Here is a 27286-nt window from a genome sequence, read left to right as displayed (position 1 = left end):
CACACAGGAATGACATTGGGCCCTTCCAGGAAGTTGCTTGTACTGCTGCTAATTTCTTCCCACCACCATGCTGGCTCACTGTTCTCTGAGGAAGAGATGATCCTTATTTGCAAATTAAGATAATGTATTTATTTATTTTTACATGGGGTGGTGTTTGTGTGGGTCATGTGTGTATGTCTAAATGATTTGGCCTCAAAACACACACACCTACTTCCTGTGTACAGATTCACTTCCGAGCCAATGTATATTGCTTCCTGCTTCAGTGTGTGTGTGTGTGTATATATATATATATATATATATAGATATATATAGATATATCTATAGATGCTGGGTCTTGTGTCCACCAGCAGAGAGAAGTTGGGTAGATGCCACACTCCCAATTCTGGAGGCATAATAATGGTCTAGCCAGGGCTCTTCAAACTACGGCCCTCCAGTTGTTCAGGAACTACAGTTCCCATCATGCCTAGTCCTGTCTGTGAATGTCAGGCCGCGTACACACGCGGGGACTGTCTGCCGAAACTAAGTTCGTCAAACAGTCCGCTCAAACTTTTGAATGAACGGACTCGCCCACACACGAGGCAACAGTCCGCTCATTTCGAGCGCGTGTGCAGGTAGGCGGGGCCCGCGACGGAGACGTCGCGGGCTCCGCCGCCTGGAATGTACTTAAAGGGGAACCCCAATGCCGAAAAAAAATCGGCGTGGGGGTCCCCCCAAAGTCCACAACAGACCCTTGCGGCCCCCCCCTTCCCCAAGGCACCCCCCATGTTGAGGGCACGCGGCCTGGTACGGCTCGGGAGGGGGGGCGCACTCGCTCGCCCCCCTTTCCTTGCCGGCCGGGTAGCGTGCTCGGACAAGGGTCTGTTGTGGACTTTGGGGGGACCCCCACGCCGATTTTTTTCGGCGTTGGGGTTCCCCTTTAAGTCCATACCAGGCGGCGGGGCCCGCGACGTCTCCTTCGCGGGCCCCGCCTACCTGGAGACGCGCTCGAAATGAGCAGACTTTCCTCCGAGCGGGAACAGTTTGCTCATTTCGAAAGTGGCCTACACACGGGCGGACTGTCCGCTCAAACCAAGTTTCAGCGGACAGTTTTTCGGAATTTCCGAAAAACTTTGTTCGTCAAACTGTCCGCTGAAACTGTCCGCTGAAGCCCCACACACGAGCGGACTGTCCGCTGGAACACTGTTCAGCGGACAAAGTTGAGGGAACAGTCCGCCCGTGTGTACGCGGCCTCAGAGTTTTACAATGCCTCATGGGATGTGTAGTTCCACAACAGCTGGAGAGTCATTTTGTTTGAAGATTCCTGATCACTCTAGCATGTCTTTAAAAAAAGGTGTTTTTTCATCTGCCTTGTATAATGGAAAAAGATGTGGGTGCAGCGCTGGTGCAAATTATGCTCCCAAAATTGGCAAACAAGGGAAAAGTATTCAAAATTCAGAAGTTGTGAAAAAAAGTCTAAAAATGGAAAACTAAGGTAGAATTCCTATATATGATATTCGAAAACTACAACTAGGTGAGGTAAAAAATATAATAAATGCAAATTACCAATAAAGTGCTCAATTGACAGATGATAAAATGTGCTCAGAGCAGTGTGATAAGTGAGTACGAATGAATGCTGAAAACCTACAAAAAATACTCATAAGCATATAAACAATAAGCTCAATATAAAAATAAAAATAATAAAAATTCTCAAATACATTTGGTGAAAAAAGTCTGAGAAAAAAGACTAGTCCCAAAAATAAAAAATTGAGAAACTGAAGCACAGTCCCAGATGGATATTGCTATGATGAAAAGTTATCCGGTAGGTTTTCATACAGGTGTAAAAACAAGATGTCAAAGATAAAAAAATCGTGAAGAGAGATCCCTCCTCCAAAAGGCTTTGCACCCAATGTGAGTATGTAGTCTCTTTACCAACTTAGATGACCACCAAAGCGGTCTCACTCAGCACAGGGTATTCTTTATGCGCAGTGTACTATAACGAATCAAATTAGCGGCATTTCCTCAGGCTTCCTCTGCTCGATGATTACTGTAACCATCAACCTCACACTGACCAGTCAGCTCCTCTCTGGCTCTGATTGGTCAGCGCTGTCATTATGCGCTTGTATAATACCCAAGAAATATCGTTTGGAAATACAAGTAGGTCATAGCACATCTACATTCCAAATTTTACACTTAATATGGTCATGCGCTATGCAATCTGATTGACCAATCTCTGTACAACTCGATATTTAGGCAAAATAGGTAATAGGAAGGTAATAGGAAGACACACTTGAACAATTCATTCAAATTCAAATTATTCAAATGATAGGAAATCAAACAGGCTCTTGCACTAAATCTAATTCATTTAAGATCTTATTGGAGTGAATGGTCACCTTTAAAGATTAAGATGGTAAAAAATGAATGTATTGGGTTTAGAAACACTTCTCTGTTCATTGCAATATATTGAAAGATTTGGTTAAAAAAATAAAAAATAAATTTCAAAGATAAATTAGAAATAATAGGAATGAGCTTAGCATCAAAAGGGTTAATTAACTAAGTACACCTACAGTACTAATTGCCTAACAAGACACATCTAATGAGATGAAATTAACCAATTGTATTGGCCGAGCGCTATTATCAATGAGAAAACCGCAGTTACCCTAGCAACAGTTGCAGTTTACATATGCGGGTTTATTATCGCAATTTGCGCTTCAGTGTGCGCTGGTTCGCATGTTCGATTCATGACTTTTCCAGCGCACTAATTAATGTATGAAGTGGTGCAGTGCCTTCTTCTTAGTAAATCACCCCCATGGTGTCAGTACATTAGGATTGATAAATTTTCAGATATATACTGTATACAGTCAGGTCCATAAATATTGGGACATCGACACAATTCTTTTTTTCTTTTTGGCTCTATTCACCACCACAATAGATTTAAAATGAAACGACAAGATGTGCTTTAACTGTAGACTTTCAGCTTTAATTTGAGGGTGTTTACATCCAAATCTGGTGAACAGTGTAGGAATTACAACAGTTTGTATATGTGCCTCCCACTTTTTAAGGGACCAAAAGTAATGGGACAGATTAACAATCATTCATCAAACTTTCACTTTTTAATATTTGGTTGCAAATCCTTTGCAGTCGATTACAGCCTGAAGTCTGGAAGGCATAGACATCACCAGACTTTGGGTTTCATCCCTGGTGATGCTCTGCCAGGCTTCTACTGCAACTGTCTTCAGCTCCTGCTTGTTCTTGGGGCATTTTCCCTTCTGTTTTGTCTTCAGCAAGTGAAATGCATGCTCAATTGGATTCAGGTCAGGTGATTGACTTGGCCATTGCATAACATTCCACTTCTTTCCCTTAAAAACTGGTTGCTTTTGCAGTATGCTTCGGGTCATTGTCCATCTGCACTGTGAAGGGCCGTTCAATGAGTTCTGAAGCATTTTGCTGAATACGATCAGATAATATTGCCCGAAACACTTCAGAATTCATCCTGCTGCTTTTGTCAGCAGTGACATCATCAATAAATACAAGAGAACCAGTTCCATTGGTAACCATACATGCCCACGCCATGACACTACCACCACCATGCTTCACTGATGAGGTGGTATGCTTTGGATCATGAGCAGTTCCTTTCCTTCTGCATACCCTTCTCTTCCCATCACTCTGGTACAAGTTGATCTTGGTCTCATCTGTCCATAGGATGTTGTTCCAGAACTGTGAAGGCTTTTTTAGATGTTGTTTGGCAAACTCTAATCTGGCCTTCCTGTTTTTGAGGCTCCCCAATGGTTTACATCTTGTGGTGAACCCTCTGTATTCACTCTGGTGAAGTCTTCTCTTGATTGTTGACTTTGACACACATACACCTACCTCCTGGAGAGTGTTCTTGATCTGGCCAACTGCTGTGAAGGGTGTTTTCTTCACCAGGGAAAGAATTCTTCGTTCATCCACCACAGTTGTTTTCCGTGGTCTTCCGGGTCTTTTGGTGTTGCTGAGATCACCGTTGCGTTCTTTCTTTTTAAGGATGTTCCAAACAGTTGATCTGGCCACACCTAATGTTTTTGATATCTCTCTGATGGGTTTGTTTTGTTTTTTAAGCCTAATGATAGCTTGTTTCACTGATAGTGACAGCTCTTTGGATCTCATATTGACAGTTGATAGCAACAGATTCCAAATGCAAATAGCACACTTGAAATTAACTCTGGACCTTTTCTTTGCTCCTTGTAAATGGTATAATTAGGGAATAACACACATCTGGCCATGAAACAGCTGAGCAGCCAATTGTCTCATTACTTTTGGTCCCTTAAAAAGTGTGAGGCACATATACAAACTGTTGTAATTCCTACACCGTTTACCTGATTTGGATGTAAATACCCAGCTGTAAATTAAAGTTGAAAGTCTGCAGTTAAAGCACATCTTGTTAGTTTCATTTCAAATCCATTGTGGTGGTGTATAGAGTCAAAAAGATTAGAATTGTGTTGATGTCCCAATATTTATGGACCGGGTTGTATAATAATAATAATAATATACACTGGGTTATTTTCACCAAAGAAATGTAGCAGAATACATTTTGACCTAAGTTTCTGAAAAACATTATTTATTTGCAAAATTTTATAACAGAGACAAACAAAAATTCCGGGTTTCTTTCAAAATTTTTAATTGTTTTTTGTTTTATTTAGCAAAAAATAAAAAACCCAGTGGTGATTAAATACCATCAAAAGAAAGCTTCATTTTGTGAAAAAATGTATAAACATTTCCTATGAGTACAGTGTTGCATGACCCCCGCAATTGTCATTCAAGGTGTGGCAATGCTGAAAATACCCGGCATTGAAGTGGTTAAATGTACTTCTTACTAACTACATATATATATTTTTCAAATGTACAGCATTTAAACACTGTTGTAGTGTTCCCTTTGGTAACAAAATTTCCAGGAATAAAAGGAAACAAATGTGAAGGAGGAGTAGGCCATTAATGAGAACGCATTGAAACTTTATCACAGTTTTTGGCAGAAGCATACAGACACCATAAGACCCCTTTCAAACTGCAGTGTTTTGCAGGCACTATAGCGTTAAAAATGCCCTCAAAAAGCTGCTCAATTCACTCCAGTGTAAAAGCTCGAGGGCTGGGCGTCAGAAAAAGTCCTGCTAGCAGCTTCTTTGGAGCGGTGAAGGAGCAGTGAACTTACCGCTCCTCCACCGCTGCTCCCCATTGAAATCAATGGGGCAGCACTGCAATACTGGCGGCGTTTTGCTGATGGATTTAACCCCTTTTTGGCTCGGGGGGGTTAAAACTGCCTCGCTAGCAGCCGAATAGCGCCATTAAAACAACGGTAAAGCGCAGCTAAAAATAGCGCCACTTTACTGCAGACGCCGGTGGCGGCTCAGTGTGCAAGGGGTCTTACTGTATATTTGCCTTCTGACTCTGTATTTAAAGTTTAACTAAAGGCAAATGTTTTTCTCCTTAGTTTTGCATAGACTGCAGAGGGATTAGAACACCTGTCAGGTTTTATTACTCTCTGTGCTCCCATTAGGGAGATTCATTCTCCCCATTTGTCCTGTTAATCGTTTTATCGAAAATGAACGTAAACAAATCCCAAAAATCACAAATTGTGTGTTGACACCAGAACAGTTATAGAGGGTGACCCTGGTAACATGCTGTGATTCCCTCACTTTGGAGGGATTTCCTCTTCATGTTTTGGCTATCCAAAAAAAAAAGTTTTGCCTTTACTTACCCTTTAAAGCTAACAAGCAGACAGATATAAATGACGTATAAGCACTTGTACACACGGTCGGACATTCTGACAACCAAATCCGTTGGATTTTGTCAGACGGATTTTGTCCGAAACAGTTGCATACACACGGTCGGACAAAGTTGTCGGAAAATCCGATTGTACATAACGTGATGACGTTATTTCGTTACGACGGGACTACGTTCAGACTACGTCAGACTGTTTCCGACGGAAACAGTCCGATGGAGACCACACACAGTCGGATTATCCGACAAAACGTTCCGATAGGACACATTCTGTTGGAATCTCCGACCGTGTGTACAAGGGCTAAGACTGATAGGAGGAGAAAGCAGAGTAAGGCATTATTTTATCTGGCCTGCTGCCTGTCCAGTCAGCAGGCTAGGTGTGGAGAGGAGAACCACTGTATTGCCTAACTGTTAGTAGTGTTATCCACCTGAGCAAAACTGAAAATAAAAGACCAATCTTTTGGTTCAACCACTCAATGAGTGAACATAAAAAAAATCTGTACTACAACTCACTGGGCTTAGTCAAACCAGAATTTTATTATCACATACTAGAAATATGTTAAACTTTACTAAAAATGTACCCAAGAAAAACCCAACACACACTTAAAACCACACACATCCACCTCACTCACATACAAAGGCATGGTGACCCAATGATGTCTATAAAAGGGGATATCACAATTAATGACATAAATAAGATATGAACATTAGCTAGCATTATTATGTCTCATCCCCCAAGCTCTTCATTATCACAGAAATGAGGCTCAAGCTTTATGGTCGTTTCCATATCTATTGACTTACTTATCCATACTAGAACCCTTTCTATCTTATCCTGATGGCTACACTTACAAATGCAGACCGCTAATTGTTTGACATGTTTCCATGTACAAAAGGTGTATATGATATGCTAATAGCATAGATTTAGTCTGATCTAGAGGCATAACACCCTTCAGAATTGGCACCACATCCCAGAGAGAAATATAATGGATGGAAATAGAAAGAAAAAGGGATTTTGACGGTGCGTACCAATGAATATTAACTAAAGATAAACAATAAATCATTTTAGTAATTTTTTATAGATTTCAGAGTTAAAAACAGTTATACAGTAAGAATAATTGCAGTGGTTGACAGGTATGGTGGTCTGAAAAAGCTGATACATTTAAGAACAAATTGTTGCACATTTTTTGCTGAAATGCTTCTTCAGGGGATGTGCAAACCATCAATTGTATAACAGGATAGACTGCATATAAAATAAGAGGGGGAGAAATAAACATTCATAAATTGACACATTAATGGGTAAATGTAGCAAAAATGGGACATCACACAAAGCACGCTTACCCTGCGAGCAAGACCACCCAATGGCACCCAACCACTGAACCCTCAGATTGACACAAGTCACCGGGGGAAGAGCGTCTGAGTGCGATCACAGAGGATGGAGAAAACCGGGCTGGAGTAAAATTTGAAGTATACCAAACATAAATAAATAAGAGCTACTATATTATAAGAAAATTCTGCTGTGTTTAAGAAACAGCCAGGAAAATAAAGATACAAAGTAAATTTGTAAATAATGTTTGGTAATACTTAAAATATGTAATAGCAGAGCATGGAGTGGAGGGTGACTCAAAATAGACTGCTAGAATGTTATTAGCAGTGAAAGTAATTATGGCTAAAAAAGAAAAGAATAATATGAAAAAAAAAAAAAGAATAAAAATAAAGGAAAGCTATCAAGAAAGAGGGGGATAGAATACTTAGGAATATAGACTATATAACTAAAAATTGTTATGAGACAAGGGTATATAAAATATTTATATTAATATTAAATACCCCCAAAAAGATTTCTTTGGGGTAAAAAAAGGGTAGAACTGTGCTTCAAGAGGGAAATCTGTACAAAAAAAAAAAGAAGGGTCAATAGAAAACAGATAGATCTATACAGAACAGTAAATACCCCCAAAAAGATTTTTCTTTACTTCTTTACTGAGATACCTCAGTATATAACGATGTGTAAAAACATCTTGTTATATTGTTATATTTCCTCCTTCACGATCCCCCCCTTTGACTTCACCATTCAACAACACAACCATTGGTGCCTCCACACATGCTGGGTGTAAACCCTGGCTCTGACCTCTCCTTCAGCCCCCATATCCAATCACTGGCTAAATCCTGCCGTCTTCACCTCCGCAATATCTCCAGAATTCGACCCTTCCTGACTAATGACACCACAAAGCAACTTTCACTTCTTGATTATTTCCCGCCTTGACTACTGCAACTCTCTCCTTAATGGCCTACCCTTAAGCAGGCTATCCCCCCTTCAGTCTATTATGAATGCTGCTGCTAGACTAATACACCTCACTAATCGATCCGTGACTGCCTCCCCTCTCTGCTAATCCCTTCGCTGGCTTCCCCTAACCCACCGTGTAAAATTCAAAATGCTAACCATAACATACAAAGCCATCCACAACATCGCCCCCATCTATACCACCAACCTCATCTGCAGATATCACCCAAAAAGTCACCTCCGCTCCTCCCAGGACCTTTCTAGCTCCCTTGTTACCTCCTCTCATGCTCGCCTTCAAGACTTCTCCAGAGCCTCTCCTATCCTCTGGAACTCTCTGCCCCAGTCTGTCCAATTAGCCCCTACCCTGTCCACCTTTAGGAGATCACCGAAAACTCATTTATTCAGGAAAGCCTATCCCATACCCACCTAACAACTGTCCCCAAGCCACTCCCATCAAATCACTTTCTGCAGCTATTACCTTTTGTACCACCACCCCCTCCCTTTAGAATGTAAGCTCTACGAGCAGGGCCCTCCTGTAAATTTTGTATTGTACTGTAATTGTGTTGTCCCCCTATAGATTGTAAAGCGATGCGTAAACTGTTGGCGCTATATAAATCGTGTATAATAATAATAATAATCTTGTTGAACCGTGACTGGTATCGACTCATTTCAAGAACTGTAATTGTCAATTTCTACACTAAATATCGCACAATCATTCTAAAAGCCTATCTATTAGGAATTATTGATCAAAATACTTGGAATTTTTTGAACGTTCGGGATCCCAAAATCCCCACATTTTATGCTCTACCCAAGATACATAAATCCCTCATAGAACCTTCTGGGCGCCCAATAATTTCTGGCTGCTCCAGCCTTACTGAAAATGCTAGTTCCCTACTAGACAGTTACCTCCATCCCTATGTAACATCATTACGAAAGGACACTATTGATCTATTGAAAACGATTTAAGGCATTTCACTTCCTCCTAATACCTGGCTGGTAACCTTAGATATAGAGTCTCTATAATGCTATCCCCCATGATAAAGGTATAGCGGTAATAAAAACTCATTTAAATTAGAGAGGACCCTCTTTCTCAAGATATAGCCATTTTGTTCTTCAGTTACTTGACTATATTCTCAGGCATAATGTTTTTTTGTTTGATTCTTCCCACTACCTCCAGGTGCAGGGGGTTGCGATGGGGACCAAATGTGCCCCATCGTATGCCAACTTGTACCTGGGGGGGTTGGAAAAAGATTTTTTTTCAGGGAAGATCTGTCGTATTTTTTGGAGAAGATCGTCTCATGGCATTGTTACATCGATAATGTCCTTATTTTCTGGACAGGGACTGAATCGGAACTAAATCAATTTCTAAGCCTAATTTCAATTAATGAGTTTAATCTCAAATTTACTATGAACTGTAGTCAAACAAATATTAATTTCTTGGATTTTGTTATTTCAATTGATGCCAATGGAAAGTTGGATTCATCCCTGTTCAAGAAGCCGTCTGCGGTCAACACTATTCTTCATGCCAAAAGCTCTCATCCAAATTCCCTTTTGAAAAGTATCCCTTATAGTCAATACCTGCGGCTTAAACACAATTGCAGTAAGGACTGTGATTTTCAAATAGAAGCTAAGGATCTTTATTGTAAACTAAAAGTCGAGGCTACAGCCATGCATGTCTTAAAAGAGCCTATAATCAAGTTAATGCTAAAAACAGAAACTCTTTGCCCTTGTACACATGGTCGGACATTCCGACGGAAAATGTCCGATCGGACCGTGTTGTTGGATAATCTGACTGTGTGTGAGCTCCATCGGACTGTTTCCATCGGAATATCCGACGGACAAAGTTTTAGAGCTGGGCTATAAAACTTTCCGACAACATGATCCGATTGGACTTTGTCCGATTGTGTGTAGAGAATTCCGATCCGACAAAGTGCCACGCATGCTCAGATCAAATTCCTAGACCAAAGCTATTGGCTACTAGCCTGAACGTAGTCCCATCGGATTTTCCGACAACTTTGTCCGACCCTGTGTATGCAACACACGTTTTGGACAAAATCCGATGTATTTTGTTGTCGGAATGTCCAACCGTGTGTACAAGGGCTTCGATTTTTTCTTCTAAACCTCCAAACAAAACTAATACAGTTAGAGTGATTACTCAGCATTCTAATCAACATTTGGAAATCCAAAAAATCCTAAAAAGATTTTGGCCCCTTTTGTCTGCAGATCCCATAGCAAAAAAAAATAAAAGAATTACCGGAAATCACTTTTAGATGAGTTCTATCACTCAAGGACCGTTTGGTCCATAGTCACTTTGTCAACAGTACCTCTTTTTCGCATGTGGACATTGCGATATCTGTCAGTTTGTTTCAATAAATCCCAATTCAAATTACCAAATGGTAAATGGCATTCCATCAAAGTTTCCTGTCAAACACAGGGTGTTATCTATCTAGGCCAGTGTAGGTGCAGTGGCTTCTATATTGGGAAGACTAAGTGACAATTCTTTAAACGAATAAGAGATCACATTAAACCAATTATGTAAAAGAAGATGGACACTGCCATCAGTAGACATTGGCATTTATCATGAATTCAACCCCAGTTTTATTGAATTCCTGGCCTTGGAGCATGTCCCTCTGGACTCGAGAGGGGGCAGTGCCGACAAGACGTTGCTCCAACTGAAAGCCAGATGGATATATGACCTGAAGGCTACCAGCTTTCCATGATTTAACGAGTGCCTAAGCTTTAAACCCTTTTTATAAACATTGGTTCCTGCAATTACTCTTTGTCCCCCCCCCCCCCCCTTGCTTGCTTTCCTCTCTTCTGTTTTTCACTTTTCTTTTTTTTTGTGTGTGTAGGTCATGTTTTTATTGCATCTCTATGTGTATAGGTTAGTGCATTCCCCCTCAGTTTATATCTAATTGCATGCTTTTTCTTAATATGATATAAATATTATTTTTTATATAATTACTATATTTTGTTTTCTCCTATTATGTTTTTTACCTTTGGTGATGTGGCACATTTGGGACTCATATACAGTTTATGGCTGTAGGTGGTCCTCTTTGCCATGACTGGCGGACGTCCCTGCTAGCGTGCCTGCCCTGTGGTATCCACTCTTCCTGCCCACTCATTTTTTTGTTCTCCGTGGGGGGTCTTTTCATCCCTAGCGATCATACGGACACCCAGGGCATCAGGTGATTTCTTCCACCTGCTGCCCATTTAATGCCGCTTATGCTGGAGTCCCCTTTTTTTCCCCCTGGATGCAGTATTTATTTTTTTGCTCACAGCAATTCTTTCAGCTGTCATTCTTCCAACTGTTCCTTGTTTCCCATAGGCTGGGGGTTGTGTAGGGTTGGCCCTCTTTTTGGTCCGTAATAAATGCTGTTACCCTGTCCCGTACCACCACTAAGCCTATTGGGTACTGTAGTTCCAGCGGTGATCGGACCTTCCGAGAATGCGCATTGGCGTTTCCATGTCCGCATCGAACCAGTGACGTCAGACGCCAGCTCGATGGAGGATATATAAAGCCAGCTTCTCCTTTAGATCATTTGACAGAGCTGGAGGGTATGACTCTCTTATTTATTGCAATTTTCGTTGGTAAGTCCTTAGTTTCATTATTGGCCTTTGTACTTGATACTTTTTCTTCTCTTAATTTCTTTGTTACATACTTATGCAGATACTGCTCTGTATAGATCTATCTGTTTTCTATTGACCCTTCTTTTTTCTTTTCTTTTTTTTTGGACAGCTTGAGGCATAGTTCTACCCTTTTTTTTACCCCAAAGAAAAATCTTTTTGGGGGTATTTAATATTAATATAAATATTTTATATACCCTTGTCTCATAACTATTTTTAGTTATATATTCTATATTCCTAAGTATTCTATCCCCCTCTTTCTTGATAGCTTTCCTTTATTTTTACTTTTTTCATATTATTCTTTTCTTTTTTAGCCATAATTACTTTCACTGCTAATAACATTCTAGCAGTCTATTTTGAGTCACCCTCCACTCCATGCTCTGCTATTACATATTTTAAGTGAGTATTACCAAACATTATTTACAAATAATTTACTTTATATCTTTATTTTCCTGGCTGTTTCTTAAACACAGTAGGATTTTCTTATAATATAGTAGCTCTTATTTATTTATGTTTTGTATACTTCAAATTTTACTCCAGCCCGGTTTTCTCTATCCTCTGTGATTGCAATCATACGCTCTTCCCCCGGGGGCTTGTGTCGATCTGAGGGTCCAGTGGTTGGGTGCCATTGGGTAGTCTTGCTCGCAGGGTAAGCGTGCTTTGTGTGATGTCCCATTTTTGCTACATTTACCCATTAATGTGTCAATTTATGAATGTTTGTGTTTCTCGCAATATGTATTCTCCCCCCTCTTATTTTATTTTTTATGTATATGCAGTCTATCCTGTTATACAATTGATCGTTCGCACATCCCCTGAAGAAGCATTTTAGTGAAACATGTCGGGCTAATGTGCAACAATATGTTCCCAAATGTATCAGCTTTTTCAGACCACCATACCTGTGAACCACTGCAATTATTCTTACTGTATAACTGTTTTTAACTCTGAAATTTATTAAAAATTACTAAAACGATTTATTGTTTATCTTTAGTTAATATTCATTGGTATGCACTGTCAAAATCCCTTTTTCTTTCTATTACCATCCATGATATGCTAATATGTACCTTTCATTGTAGACCAATGTACCTATGGTATGTTGTTACCATGTACTGTTCTTTTATTTCAATAAAATCTTTGTTGGAAAAAAAGATATGGACAATAAGTATCCCTCCACAGATCATGAGGTGATTGTATATGTGGGAATCATGAAAATCCTTTGAGAGAATTCCTAGTGTAGAGAAATGCAATGAAAAGTCTCAGGTATAAACTGATTAAACATCCCTCCCCTCAGAATGATTGTCAAGGGGACAGCAAGGGTATAGTGGTCCAGAGAAGGAAAAAATCGTTAACAGCTTGGGATAATGTCAGATATAGTCATATATGAGCAAAAATCCATTCAATCTGTAACTGCAAGCATGTAACTCCCTAGCACTCCAGCAATAGACCAGACTAATGAAGAGCGTTCCCTGTATCCATGAACGATAGGATAGCATCAGTACGGGGGTGCATGTACATTGATACTTATCAGATCCTGATGCTTGCAAGGCTTCCAGTCCCAAGTTGCTCAACAAGATGGACCTCCAATTCCCGGATAGGTAAACATTGGGTCACTGCAAGGAAGTGTTCAGTGGGTGCATGCCTGACTGTTTTCACCGGACATAGGCCGGCTGCTACAGAGGAGCATTAGCTTGACTGTGCTGTGCAAGGGGACTATTTAAAGTTGCCCTGTCATAAAAGAGGCACAAACCCAGAACATGCATACTGTAAATGTATTTTAAAAGGGTCAGAATCCATATGTCTATTCTTGAACCAGGTTAGCGACTAAGGAAGCACTGAAGCTAATGCATTTATATGATAGTGAGGCCACTTTTTTTTTTTCTTTTTTTTTTTAGACTTAATGATCAGCAGTAGCTGCCTCCTCATTTCTCTCATGACAGGTTACCTTTAAATGTCAGTACTGGATGGACAGGAATACAAATACTTGGACAGGTAAAACAGCTCTCATGTATGTATTTTATCTGTGTATTTAATTGTTTGGCTGGATTTACCCTTTGTCTTTGTCATTGAAGTGTCATATGAGGCAAGCTCACAGTATTGTAGGGCATGCTATGACATTACAGAAATAACTTTTAAAGGTTACATTTATTTTACATTAATGATAATTTGCAGTAAAAATCTGTTGTTTCTTCACCTTTCATATATTCTTTTGCAGAGAGTGGATTATCAGCTGCATAGAAACTATATAGGGTTTGATATTTGGAGGTTCTGGATCCTTATAAAATTAAACAGCCTTTATTTTTCAAAAATTAGAACAAAAACATCTAATTTGCCAACAAGACAAAAACATAATGGTCCATCAATCTCTGGAACAAAGCAAAACTTTGGCTCACCATCAGCATAAACATGTCCCTTAACAAGGTTTTAAGTCCCCATCTGCTCCAGGGATTTAAAGAAAAGGTTAGAGCTCAGCAGTAACCAAACAGCACACAGCTCTTTCTCACAAGTGTGTTGTGCTCCACACAACACCTCATGGACAACCACGGGCTACTTCCGGCCCTCTCTCACAGGCAGGTTAACCCTTACAGAATACAATTGATCAAACCTCAAATTTGGTTGGGATTTTTAAGGCAATATGAAAAAATATACTAAATATATATAAAATAATATATTTTATTATAGATACAAAAAAACAAAAACATTACAACTATATGTACAAAAGAATCCATAAAAGAACATTATTGTACTGGCATATAGTATAGCATAAGACAATACCACATGCATAGATTTATGCGACAAAGCAAGCGGCTATTTTGCCTACGCGTTTCGAAAGGTAGTTTTAATAAACTTGAATCCCAGCACTTGAATACTCACATGTTTGTTTTTAATATCCAAAGGACATTTTTCTCTTTTTTGGCTCCGCCCAAAACAGAAAAGACAGGCCGAAGAGGAAAAAATTGGACCAACAGTAAAGATGGTAATGGTCTGCTGAATTGTCACCGCACTACAAAGCCCAGGAGTCAAGAAGACTTGACAATAGATGGGAATAAAGAACTCCTTTGATATATGTCCAATGGCTCAACAGATGAGGAAACATCACATTGTATGAGCCCCAATCTTATCTGAAGAACCTAGGGGAGAAAGAGAACCAAAGAAAATTTTAGTCTAACCCCCATCTTTACACTTTTCTTTAGGGAAAGAAGTTACTTAATCTTAGCTTACCACCGTGATAAAGTTCCATATTCGTAGACCGAAATTCCTTGGTTATCCTGCCAATACAGTCAGATCTTGAGAATCCAAGGGACATATGGAGAGTTCCCACCTGTTAGGACTTCTGGCGTCTGCCTTAAATAACCCATATCAAATTGATTGGCACCAAAAAATCATCCAATCAAGGTGATGACTCCTCCTAATTATCTATAAGCTCTTTTGATAGGAGGTTTCTTTTACTAAACTCCTCCTATCAAACTGCTCCTTTGATAGGAGGTCTCACTTGGAGACTGCTCCAATTGCAGGGCGCCGTTGTTACCCAAACAAACAGAGTCATTACCGCTGTCCATCGCACATCCGGTACGTCATCCTCGACCGGAACCGGAAATAGCGTCATTTTCACCCGGAACCGGAAGTTACACTTCTCAAAGACTTCCGGATGTGACGCCATCTCCACAACAGGACGTGACGATATCACACAACAGATAGCTTAAGCAGACACCACTGAGAGAGCAAATAAGGAGATGTCGTCGTCACCAAGGAGACGGTGTCGCCCATCTCTCTTGTATAAATGGAACAATACCCAGAAAGGCAAAAACAGAGTACTAGATCATGAATCGCAACATATATTGCGATCCTGTTCAAACTCATATTATAGCTTCAAGCTAGCTACTATACTCAAGGGGGCCTACCTCAATCAATTCTCTTAAATGGGCATATGGATATTTAATCCACAGGGATGGCAATTTATTCACAAACAAACCACAAATAGATTTATCAAATGTGATATGCCATTAAAGGCAAGAACTAAAACCACCGACACAGGGAAAAATTGGATAAACCCATGACAGCCACATAAAGTGGCGGCCAAAGATGAACCCAGTGCCCACGTGAATGACCCCTAATCGGGAAGGGGAAAAATAGGGTCAACTAAAACACCACAACCCCTCCCCCATGGAGTCACTCAAGTGGGCTTACCTATGTCGGGAGTGCGGTGACCGCAGATCCCATCAATGGTAAGTCCTCTTATAACCATGTGTTGGCAGCATCAAGTGTTGTTCACAAAAATAAATAAATATAAAAATAATCCTTACAGGACCAAGATACTTGTAGTTAGGGTGTGCAGATCTTTCCCACCCAAGATCTCGTCAAGCCTCCACATTCTGGGTCCTATATCAGGACTTAACAATCCTAAGAAGACTGCATATCAGTGTTTTCCTCTATACCGAATCATCCTTGCATGAGTAAGAATTACACCAATTACTCCAATTGTCTCCTGTCGACCCCCTTAAATGGACCACAATCCAAACAATGAATACCACATACCACCATGCAATACCCAGCCCTGGCATCCTGTACAGGGTCAGAGCTATTGATATTGCTCTGTGCCTGGATGCTGCAAACATTAACGCGGCATTGCTGCACCACAAAGGAATATCATTGTTGGAACATTATTTAATTGAGTTTCAGACTTGTTGAATGTTAATTTATTTCTACATGCCTAATTTTTTTTTTTGCAGGTACCTGATACTGCAGGTCCATGTCCCCACAGCTCCCAGCAGAGACATCTTTCCCAGCCTTCCTCAAACTTCAGTTTTCAGCATCCTATGACACATTTTGGAGCTGATATGTAAGTAACTTTGAGGTGTCTTTTTTTTGTATTTTCTATTTTTTGTAGACACAAATTCTGCACTTGTTCCTGAACAAGTGGAGCTTCAGCCACAAAACGCGTTGGGCTTACCAGATGCAGTCTTTTATTCAATTATGCGTTTATATTCAACTTATATATATGAATTTTATGTGAAATCGTGAATTTTTCTATTGTTGTCAATAATATGCATATCAGCTCTTTATAGCTCCAATGTATCATGTTTTTTTATGTGTACCTTTATGAATAAACTTATGTACCATTGTGCATTAGTATATTATCTGTGTATCACACTTTTCATTCAACTCCCCTTTTTCTTTATCAATTCTTTAAATTAAATCATTGCCCTGCACAAAGCAGAACAGGTTTATTTGAAATCAGGCTCCACAAGGACTCTATACTCCACTTTACTACACAACCTCTGGTGGCAGATCAGGGAAACAGAGAAGCACTCGAAGCAAGTACGAAGTCCTTGTACTGCCCACCAGCAACCAATGAGCCTGCTGTTTAGCAAAGCTAAGATTCACTTTGAGCACTAAGTATAAATGCCAACCAATGACCTTTGGTTAGATTTTTTTTATTCTACTGCACTTTTGAAATTTTGTTTACTCTCAATGTGAACTGTTTATTAGGAAAAGGAAGCAGAGAATTGCTGGACATGGTTGAAAATTTTGAAAATATTCAGGGCCTGAGGAAATGTCAGATAATAAAGTGATAACTATGTCTCACCAGTGGTTGGCATGGATCTAAGGATTGCCTTATCTTCACCGATGATCCCCACAAATAGGATTATTTTCTAACGTCTAACGCTACCAAGCCATAGCCTTCATATGCCTTCGTTGTTTCACCAGACATAATTTGTGAGGTGACAGATAACCAAGTTAATATGTAGAATTTTTGGACAAGAATACATTTTATAAATAGAAAATAGGCAGAGAAGGTGGTGTTTACATAAAGACATAGCACAGGTCAAGAATCATCAAGAATTTTTGGATTAGCCCTTGTTCAATCCCTTCTTTTTCCCCAAGAATCGGGGGAAGCAAGTCTCAGGTCAGGAGGCATGTTGTTAACCACTTTCTGACTGTCTCGTTGCATGGGTGTGCAAAACAATGTACCCATACGTCGCCATGGGAGTGTGCCCATGGGTCCCGCGGACTCGATCTCCATCGATGGCCTGTGATTTGGCATGAAGAGGCAGAACGGGGAGATGCCTATGTAAACAAGGCATTTTCCTGTTCTGCCTAGCAACATGACAGGGATCTACTGCTCCCAGTTATCGGGAGCAGTGATCGCTGTCATGTTCTAGTGAGCCCATCTTCCCCCTACAGTTAGAACATGCTGAGGGAACACAGTTAATCCCTTGATCGTCCCCTAGTGTTTAACTCCTTTCCTGCCAGTGACATTTACACATTAATCAGTGCATCTTTATAGCTGTATGAATACCAATGGTCCCAAAATAGTGTCAAAAGTGTCTGAAATGTCACAGTCATGATAAAACTCGCAGATCACCGCCATTACTAATAAAAATATTAATAAAAATGCCATAAATCTATCCTCTGTTTTGTAGATGTAATAACTTTTACCAAAAATATGTAGAAGAATACACATTGGTCTAAACTGTGGAAGAAATTCGTTTTTTATATATATTTTTTGGGCATATTTATTACAGCAAAAAGTAAAAAAAATCTTTTTTTTTCAAAATTGTGGCATTTTTTTTTGTTTATAGCTCAAAAAAAAAATGCAGAGGTGATCAAATACCACCAAAAGAAATCTCTATTTGTGGGGAAAATGGATGCAAATTTTGTTTGGGTACAACGTTGCATGACCGCACAATTGTCAGTTAAAGCAACGCAGTGCCAAATTGCAAAAAGTGCTCTGGTCAGGAAGGGAGTAAAATCTTTCGGGGCTGAATTGGTTAATGAATGAAAATTAAGTGAAAATGTGGGGCAGGGATGTTTACCCTCAGAATGCCCGGTTTCCACAAAGCTCCTCCTGCTTCCTATGGATGGAGATAGGTGGCTGTCCGAGGAAGGTTAGACAATGGCTGTTATCTGCAGCCTGAAGGGGGATATTCTATTAGGATGGTGGGGGCATGGCTGTGTAGTTAACTCACACACTGTCACACACTCACACTTAATACTGACACATAGAGGCCCGCTGAAGGAGATCTGCTCTTTGTCAATAGGCTTCACAGCTTGTTCACTACGGGAGAGCAGCACACTGTCTGATCTGTGCAGGATTAACCCTTCTGCTGCCAGAGCTATTTTTGCACCCATGCTTAAAAAATCTATTTATGCCTAAAGATTACATAAACACTCCCCCCCAAACATTATATATTTTCTTAACCTGGCGGTATTCCTGGCTCGGAGTGGAATTTCAGTACCATTAGCGGTAACCGTGAGCCAGACTCGGGATCACATCGCAGGATACAGGGAAAGTTACTTACCTTGTCCCCTGGATCCTGCGATGTCTCCCTGCTGTGTGTGCGAGCTGTCTCCTCGCTCGATTTACACAGTGCCAAGTGTTGCTGAGCTTCGTTCCCTGCGATGCACCGGAGCGGAGATCAGCGCCAAATTCAAAAAAGTAAAAACACGGTACACATACAGTACACTGTAATCTTACAGATTACAGTACTGTATAAAAAAATACACATCCCCTGTGTCCCTAGTGGTCTGTCCAGTGCCCTGCATGCACTTTTATATTATAAATAGTTTTTTCTGCCTGGAATTTGGAGATTGTCCATAGCAAACAAAAAGTGTCCCTTTATGTCAAAAGTGGTTTTTAGACCAGCTAGAAAACAGCGATAATAAATTATAATCACTTGTAGAATTGAGCGACAACGATTTTGGGGAAATTCGACATCAAACACTAAATCTAATGACAGTGACAATTCTGCAACTGAGCAAATTACTGTGTTTTTGATTTGATTACATTAATAGCGAATAGTGAATTGAATAATTTTTATTATTATTATTATATTAGTATTTGTTATAATTATTTATAGTTATTTATTATATTATAATTTGTGATTTTGTGTTTCAAACTTTAAAATACCCGGGATGTCTACTAGACTCTGGTTTGGACAGATTTAACCACTTCAATACAGGGCATTTATACACCCTTCCTTCCCAACCAATTTTTCGTTTTCAGCGCTCTCACAATTTGAATGCCAATTACTCAGTCATGCAACACTGTAGCTAAACAAAATTTTTATCATTTTTTTCATATAAATACAGCTTTCTTTTGGTGGTATTTAATCACAACTGGGTTTTTTATTTTTTGCGACATAAGTGAAAAAAAGAGCGAAAATTTTGAAAAAAAAAAAAGTTTTTAGTTTCTATGATAAAATTTTGCAAATGTAATTTTTGTTCATAAATTTGGGCCAAAATTTATACTGCTACAGCTCTTTGGTAAAAATAACCCAAATTAGTGGATATTATTTAGTCTCTTTGAAAGTTATAGAGTCTAGAAGCTATGGTGCAAATCATTGAAAATTGATCACATCTGATCACACCTGATGCACTGACAGCCTATGTCATTTATCGAGGCTCTGAAATGTCAGGAAAGTACAAATACCCCCCAAATGACCCCTTTTTGAAAAGTAGATAGTCCAAGGTATTTAGTAAGAGGCATGGTGAGTTTTTTGAAGTTGTAATTTTTTCCCACAATTCTTGGGAAAAAGAAGAATGTTTTTATTTTTTTATTTTTAGTTTTTTACAAAATTGTCAAAATAACAAGTTATTTCTCATACACAGCATATGCATACTTCCAATTACACCCCAAAATACATTCTGCAACTCTTCCTGAGTATGGCGATACCACATGTGTGAGACTTTTACACAGGCTGGCCACACAGAGAGGTCCAACATGCAGGGACCGCCGTCAGGGGTTCTAGGAGCATAAATGACACCTCTAATTTCCTAATGACCTATTACAATTGTGAAGGACAGTAGAATTACCCACAAAATGACCCCATTTTGGAAAGCAAACACCCCAAAGTATATTCTATGAAGCATTATGAGTCTTTTGAACAGTTCATTTTTTTCAAAAAGTCTTCAGAAAACGTGGAAAGAAAATGAAAATCTTTTTTTTTTTTTACACAAAGTTGTCCATTTATAAGATATTTCTAACACATGTATGTATGTATATATGCATGTATATAGCAAAAATTACACCCCAAAACACATTCTGCTACTCCTCCCGAGTATGGCGATAGCACATGTGTGAGACTTTTACACAGCCTGGCCATATACAGAGGTCCAACATTGAAGTAGTACCTTCAGGCGTTCTAGGAGAATAAATTACACATCTCATTTCGTTCCTACCTATCACACTTTTGAAGGTCCTGGAGCACCAGGACAATGGAATTACCCCCAAAATGACCCCATTTTGGAAAGCAAGCACCCCAACGTGTATTCTATGAGAAATGGTCTGCAAATAGGTACTTGGGTACTCTGACGGGCTGGTGACAGGTACTCCGTTACTCCAACGGGCTGGTGACAGGTACTCCGTTACTCCGACGGGCTGGTGACAGGTACTCTGTTACTCCGACGGGCTGGTGACAGGTACTCCGTTACTCCGACGGGCTGGTGACAGGTACTCTGTTACTCCGATGGGCTGGTGACAGATACTTAGTTACTCTGACGGGTTGGTGACAGGTACTCGGGTACTTCGACGGGCTGGTGACAGGTACTTGGGTACTCCGATGGACTGTGACAGGTACTCGGGTACTCAGATGAACTGTAACAGGTACTCAGGTACTCAGATGGGCTGTGACAGGTGCTCAGGTACTCGGGTACTCAGATGGACTGTGACAGGTACTCAGATGGACTGTGACAGGTACTCAGGTACTCAGATGGGCTGTGACAGGTACTCGGGTACTCAGGTACTCCTGTACTCAGATGGGCTTTGACAGGTACTCAGGTACTCGGGTACTCAGATGGGCTGGGACAGGTACTTGGGTACTCAAATGTGCTGGGACAGGTACTCAGGTACTCGGGTACTCAGATGGGCTGGGACAGGTACTCGGGTACTCAGATGAGCTGACAGGTACTCAGGTACTCGGGCACTCAGATGGGCTGACAGGTGCTCTGGTACTCCGATGATCAGATGGACTGTGACAGGTACTCAGGTTCTCAGGTATTCAAATGGGCTGATAGGTACTCAGGTACTCGGGTACTCAGATAGGCTGACAGGTACTTGGGTACTCAAATGGACTGTGACAGGTACTCAGGTACTCGGGTACTCAGATGGGCTGGGACAGGTACTTGGGTACTCAAATGGGCTGGGACAGTTACTCGGGTGCTCAGATGGGCTGTAACAGGTACTCAGGTACTCGGGTACTCAGATGGGCTGACAGGTACTCGGGTACTCAGATGGACTGTGACAGGTACTCAGGTACTCAGATGGGCTGTGGCAGGTACTCGGGTACTCAGGTACTCCTGTACTCAGATGGGCTGTGACAGGTACTCAGGTACTCGGGTACTCAGATGGGCTGGGACAGGTACTTGGGTACTCAAATGTGCTGGGACAGGTACTCAGGTACTCGGTTACTCAGATGGGCTGGGACAGGTACTCGGGTACTCAGATGAGCTGACAGGTACTCAGGTACTCGGGCACTCAGATGGGCTGACAGGTGCTCAGGTACTCAGATGCTCAGATGGACTGTGACAGGTACTCAGGTTCTCGGGTATTCAGATGGGCTGACAGGTACTGAGGTACTCGGGTACTCAGATAGGCTGACAGGTACTTGGGTACTCAGATGGACTGTGACAGGTACTCAGGTACTCAGGCACTCAGATGGGCTGGGACAGGTACTTGGGTACTCAGATGGGCTGGGACAGGTACTTGGGTACTCAAATGGGCTGGGACAGTTACTCGGGTGCTCAGATGGGCTGTAACAGGTACTCAGGTACTCGGATACTCAGATGGGCTGACAGGTACTTGGGTACTCAGATGGACTGTGACAGGTACTCGGGTACTCAGATGGGCTGGGACAGGTACTCGGGTACTCAGGTGGGCTGTGACAGGTACTCGGGTACTCAGATGGACTGTGACGGGTACTAAGGTACTCAGATGGGCTGGGACAGGTACTCAGGTACTCGGGTACTCAGATGGGCTGACAGGTACTTGGGTACTCAGATGGGCTGTGACAGGTACTCAGGTACTTGGGTACTCAGATAGGCTGACAGGTACTTGGGTACTCAGATGGACTGTGACAGGTACTCAGGTACTCAGATGGGCTGTGACAGGTACTCGGGTACTCAGGTACTCCTGTACTCAGATGGGCTGTGACAGGTACTCAGGTACTCGGGTACTCAGATGGGCTGGGACAGGTACTTGGGTACTCAAATGGGCTGGGACAGTTACTCGGGTGCTCAGATGGGCTGTAACAGGTACTCAGGTACTCGGGTACTCAGATGGGCTGACAGGTACTTGGGTACTCAGATGGACTGTGACAGGTACTCAGGTACTCAGATGGCCTGTGACAGGTACTCGGGTACTCAGGTACTCCTGTACTCAGATGGGCTGTGACAGGTACTCAGGTACTCGGGTACTCAGATGGACTGTGACAGGTACTCAGGTACTCAGATGGGCTGGGACAGGTACTCGGGTACTCAGGTGGGCTGTGACAGGTACTCGGGTACTCAGATGGACTGTGACGGGTACTAAGGTACTCGGGTACTCAGATGGGCTGACAGGTACTTGGGTACTCAGATGGGCTGTGACAGGTTCTCAGGTACTCGGGTACTCAGATGGGCTGTGACAGGTTCTCAGGTACTCGGGTACTCAGATGGACTGGGACAGGTACTCGGGTACTCAGATGGGCTGACAGGTACTCCGGTACTCAGATGGGCTGACAGGTACTCAGGTACTCAGATGGGCTGACAGGTACTCAGGTACTTGGGTACTCAGATGGGCTGACAGTTACTCAGGTACTCGGATACTAAGATGAACTGTAACAGGTACTCGGGTACTCAGATGGGCTGACAGGTAGTCAGGTACTCGGGAACTCAGATGGGCTGACAGGTACTCGGGTACTCAGATGGGCTGTGACAGGTACTCAGGTACTCGGGTACTCAGATGGGCTGGGACAGGTACTCGGGTACTCAGATGGGCTGTGACAGGTACTCAGTTACTCAGGTACTCAGATGGACTGACAGGTACTCGGGTACTCAGATCGGCTGTGACAGGTACTCAGGTACTTGAGTACTCAGATGGACTGTGATGGTACTCAGGTACTCGGGTACTCAGATGGGCTGTGACGGGTACTCAGGTACTCTGGTACTCAGATGGGCTGACAGGTACTCGGGTACTCAGATGGGCTGTGACAGGTACTCAGGTACTCGGGTACTCAGATGGGCTGGGACAGGTACTCGGGTACTCAGATGGGCTGTGATGGGTGATGACAGGTACTTTGATGGGTGATGACAGGTACTTTGATGGCTGGTGACAGGTCCTCTTTATTGGGGGTAATCGGTGTGTGTGTTGGTGTACACTAGGCGGTAACGAGATGTTACCGCAATCTCCTCCTCACATACGATCTGTGTGTGAGGAGTAGAACCCGGTAACATCTCATTACCGCGGTTTGTTTACATTCTGTGACCAGCTGTGATTGGACACAGCCGGTCACGTGGTAAAGAGCCAATTTCATTGGCTCTTTACTTCGATCGGGGTTGGGCTGTGCCAGGATGACAAGCCGCATCCCCGATCGCCGCTCTGCATGCGCTCTAGGTGCGTGCACGAGCGCCGTGAATGTGCACAGTACACATGACCGGCTGTGATTGGACATGGCTGGTCACGTGTATCGGGGGGTGGATGGGGATGGGATTCACACAGATCGGGGATGGGCTGTGTCCGAGGGACACACCTCATCCACGATCGCCGCGCAGGAGCGGCGAAATACCGAGGACGTCATATGACACCCACCCAGGATGTGAGCTCCCATCTGTGGGCGTCATCTGACTATGGCCCAGTATCGAAGTGGTTAAGTGAGTTGTACCTAAGAATTACAGGCCTACAATATAAAACGCCAAATTTCCTTGCAAAACATTATACCGCTTTCAGCACCTAAAATCTGAAATAATCATACCTCCAGGAAGGCTAAAGCAGATAAGTTCATGTAAATGTACCCTGCATGGTGGCATCATCACGCATAAAGTTTTTCTTTCTTTTTAATTACCGTATTTATCGGCGTATAACACGCACTTTTTTCCCCTTAAAATCAGGGGACAATCGTGGGTGCGTGTTATACACCGATCCCCGCTGATTGTGAGGAAAGGAGCGAGCGGAGCCGAGATACAGAAAGCCGAGTGTACTTCAGCTAGACTTGGCTCCTCTGGCAGTCCCGCCCACCTCCACTGATTGCAAGAGGAGCGAGAGCGGCAGCGACATACAGAAAGCCGAGTGTACTTCGGCTAGACTCGGCTCCTCTCTCAGTCCCACTCCTGACTGTGAGCAGAGCTGAGTCTAGCCGAAGTACACTCGGCTTTCTGTATGTCGGCGGTGCTCGCTCCTCTCCTCTCGCAATCAGTGGAGATGGGCGGGACTGTGAGCAGAGCCGAGTCTAACTGAAGTACACTCGGCTTTGTGTATCTCGGCTCCACTTGCTCCTCTCCGCTCAGTCAGCGGAGATCGGCGCCAATTTTAAATCAGGGCAATGCTGCCACATAACCACAAAATGAATTAATTAAATCACTGAAAACAATAATTAAGGCTGGTAGGAATAAAGTGCATAAACAATAAAGTGAATAAGCAACAGTGCATACAATAATCAAATATAACATCCATTATATAAAGTGCACTGCTAGTGGTAACACTGTGATGCATTCACTATGCATTTAATATAGTCCAGTGATATAGAGTGTTCATAAAGTGCATAAAGTGCACTCACTGTGGAAAAATATAGATAAATAAAGTGCTACCAGTTGTAAAAAATACAAATCTAATAAGGTACAACAAGTTATCCAAAGTCCAAAGGTCTGTGTCCATTCACTCCCAATTCTTGTGATTAAAAGTGCTTTGTGAATCCTATAAAGTGCTCTCAGTGCCCTTACCTTATGGGCTTGGAAAAAGCGTTCTTATAAAAATCTTATCCCTATGTCTGTGAATATGGGTCAATCAATCCAGCAATACAGGTTAGGTATGGGAAACGAATGGTCACTCAAACTCCATGGTATCCACATGTAAAATAAATGGGTCTCTGATAGTGCATTACCCAAAATAATATAAACTTTATTAATAAAAATGGCTGCTTACATGTCAGTAGCTAAAACTAGGCCAGACTCAGAGTGTATCAGCATTCCACGCCACTTCTAATGTTACTTCCGGTCTGCAGCATCCACTTCCGGTCCGTCATAGCGACTTCCGGTATGTGGTGTTTTACTTCCGGTTTTGTGCCCTACGCATTACGTCACAGCGCACACCTCGTGACTTCATCGGAACGCCGATACACTGCTGCAAAGATGCAATGCGATGCAATGCTGCAAAGGCATGGGCAAGGCTGCAAAGGCACTGGGCAAGGCTGCAAAGGCACTGGGCAAGGCTGCAGATGGACACTGGGCAGGGCTGGAGGCAATTTACAGCACACACTCATTTTGGTAGCATAAATATTAATGTGGAATGTATGTTTCTTGCTAAAGAACATTATTTTTTATCAAGTTGTTATGGTTAAAGTCCACTTAATAAATGTTCATACTAGACATGAATGAGAAGAATGCAGATATACAGAGTGAGAGACAGATATGGTTAAAAGCAAAAAGTTGAGGGAGCGATAAAGATCATAGCACAGTTATAGACAACATAGAAGGACTGAATCCAGCCAGGTCCCTTACATTGTCAGAATCCATTGCTTCTGTTTATAGTGATCTATCTAAAGAAAGGAATATGCAGTGTTTTACATGACATGAGTATACCATCCATAATGTGTTGTCCACCTGTATGATGCTGATGAGTCACAGTGCTATCAGTAACTGATCCTTTCCCTAGTAAAACCTAACTATATCCCCAAAGAGGTCAAGTGGAGAATGTCATGTCATTACAACTACAGTGTCTTGCAAAAGTATTCATCCCCTTGGCGTTTTTTCGTGTTTTGTTACCTCACAACCTGGAATTAACATGGATTAAGGATTTGCGTCATTTAATTTACAGAACTTTGAAGATCTTTTTTTTTTTATTGTGAAGCAAACAACAAATAGGACAAAATAACAGAAAAAGTCAATGTGCATAACTATTCACCCACCTAAAGTCAATACTTTGTAGAGCCAACTTTTGCAGCTATCACAGTCCTAAATCACTTTGGATAAGTCTCTATGAGCTGGCCACATCTTACCACTGGGATTTTTGCCCATTCCTGCTTGCAAAACTGCTCTAGCTCCTTCAAGTTGGATGGTTTGCGCTTGTGAACAGCAATCTTTAAGTCTGACGATAGATTTTCTATTAGATTGAGTTCTGGGCTTTGACTAGGCCATTCCAACACATTTAAGCCACATACACACTATCAGATTATCTGCTGAGTTTTTCCTTCAGATTTACCAAAACCATATAATATGAGGACAAACCTTAGGAGTTTCAATGTGTATGCAATCAGGCAGGCCCTTGCACTACATGGTTTTGGTAAATCTGAAGGAAAAACTCAGCAGATAATCTGATAGTGTGTATGGGGCTTTACATGTCTCCCCTTAAACCACTCAAGTGCTTTAGCAGTGTGTTTGGGGTCATTGCCCTGCTAGAAGGTGAACCTCCGTCCTAGCCTCAAATACACACACAATATTCAAGCCACTATGGATATTATCCAATAGATA

Source organism: Lithobates pipiens, unplaced genomic scaffold (assembly GCF_037356315.1).
Source record: "Lithobates pipiens isolate NorthernLeopardFrog02 unplaced genomic scaffold, aLitPip1_a1.2 Scaffold_22, whole genome shotgun sequence".
NCBI lineage: Eukaryota > Metazoa > Chordata > Amphibia > Anura > Ranidae > Lithobates > Lithobates pipiens.
The sequence above is the reverse complement of the archived record's forward strand: the minus strand, read 5'-3'. Positions refer to the sequence as shown.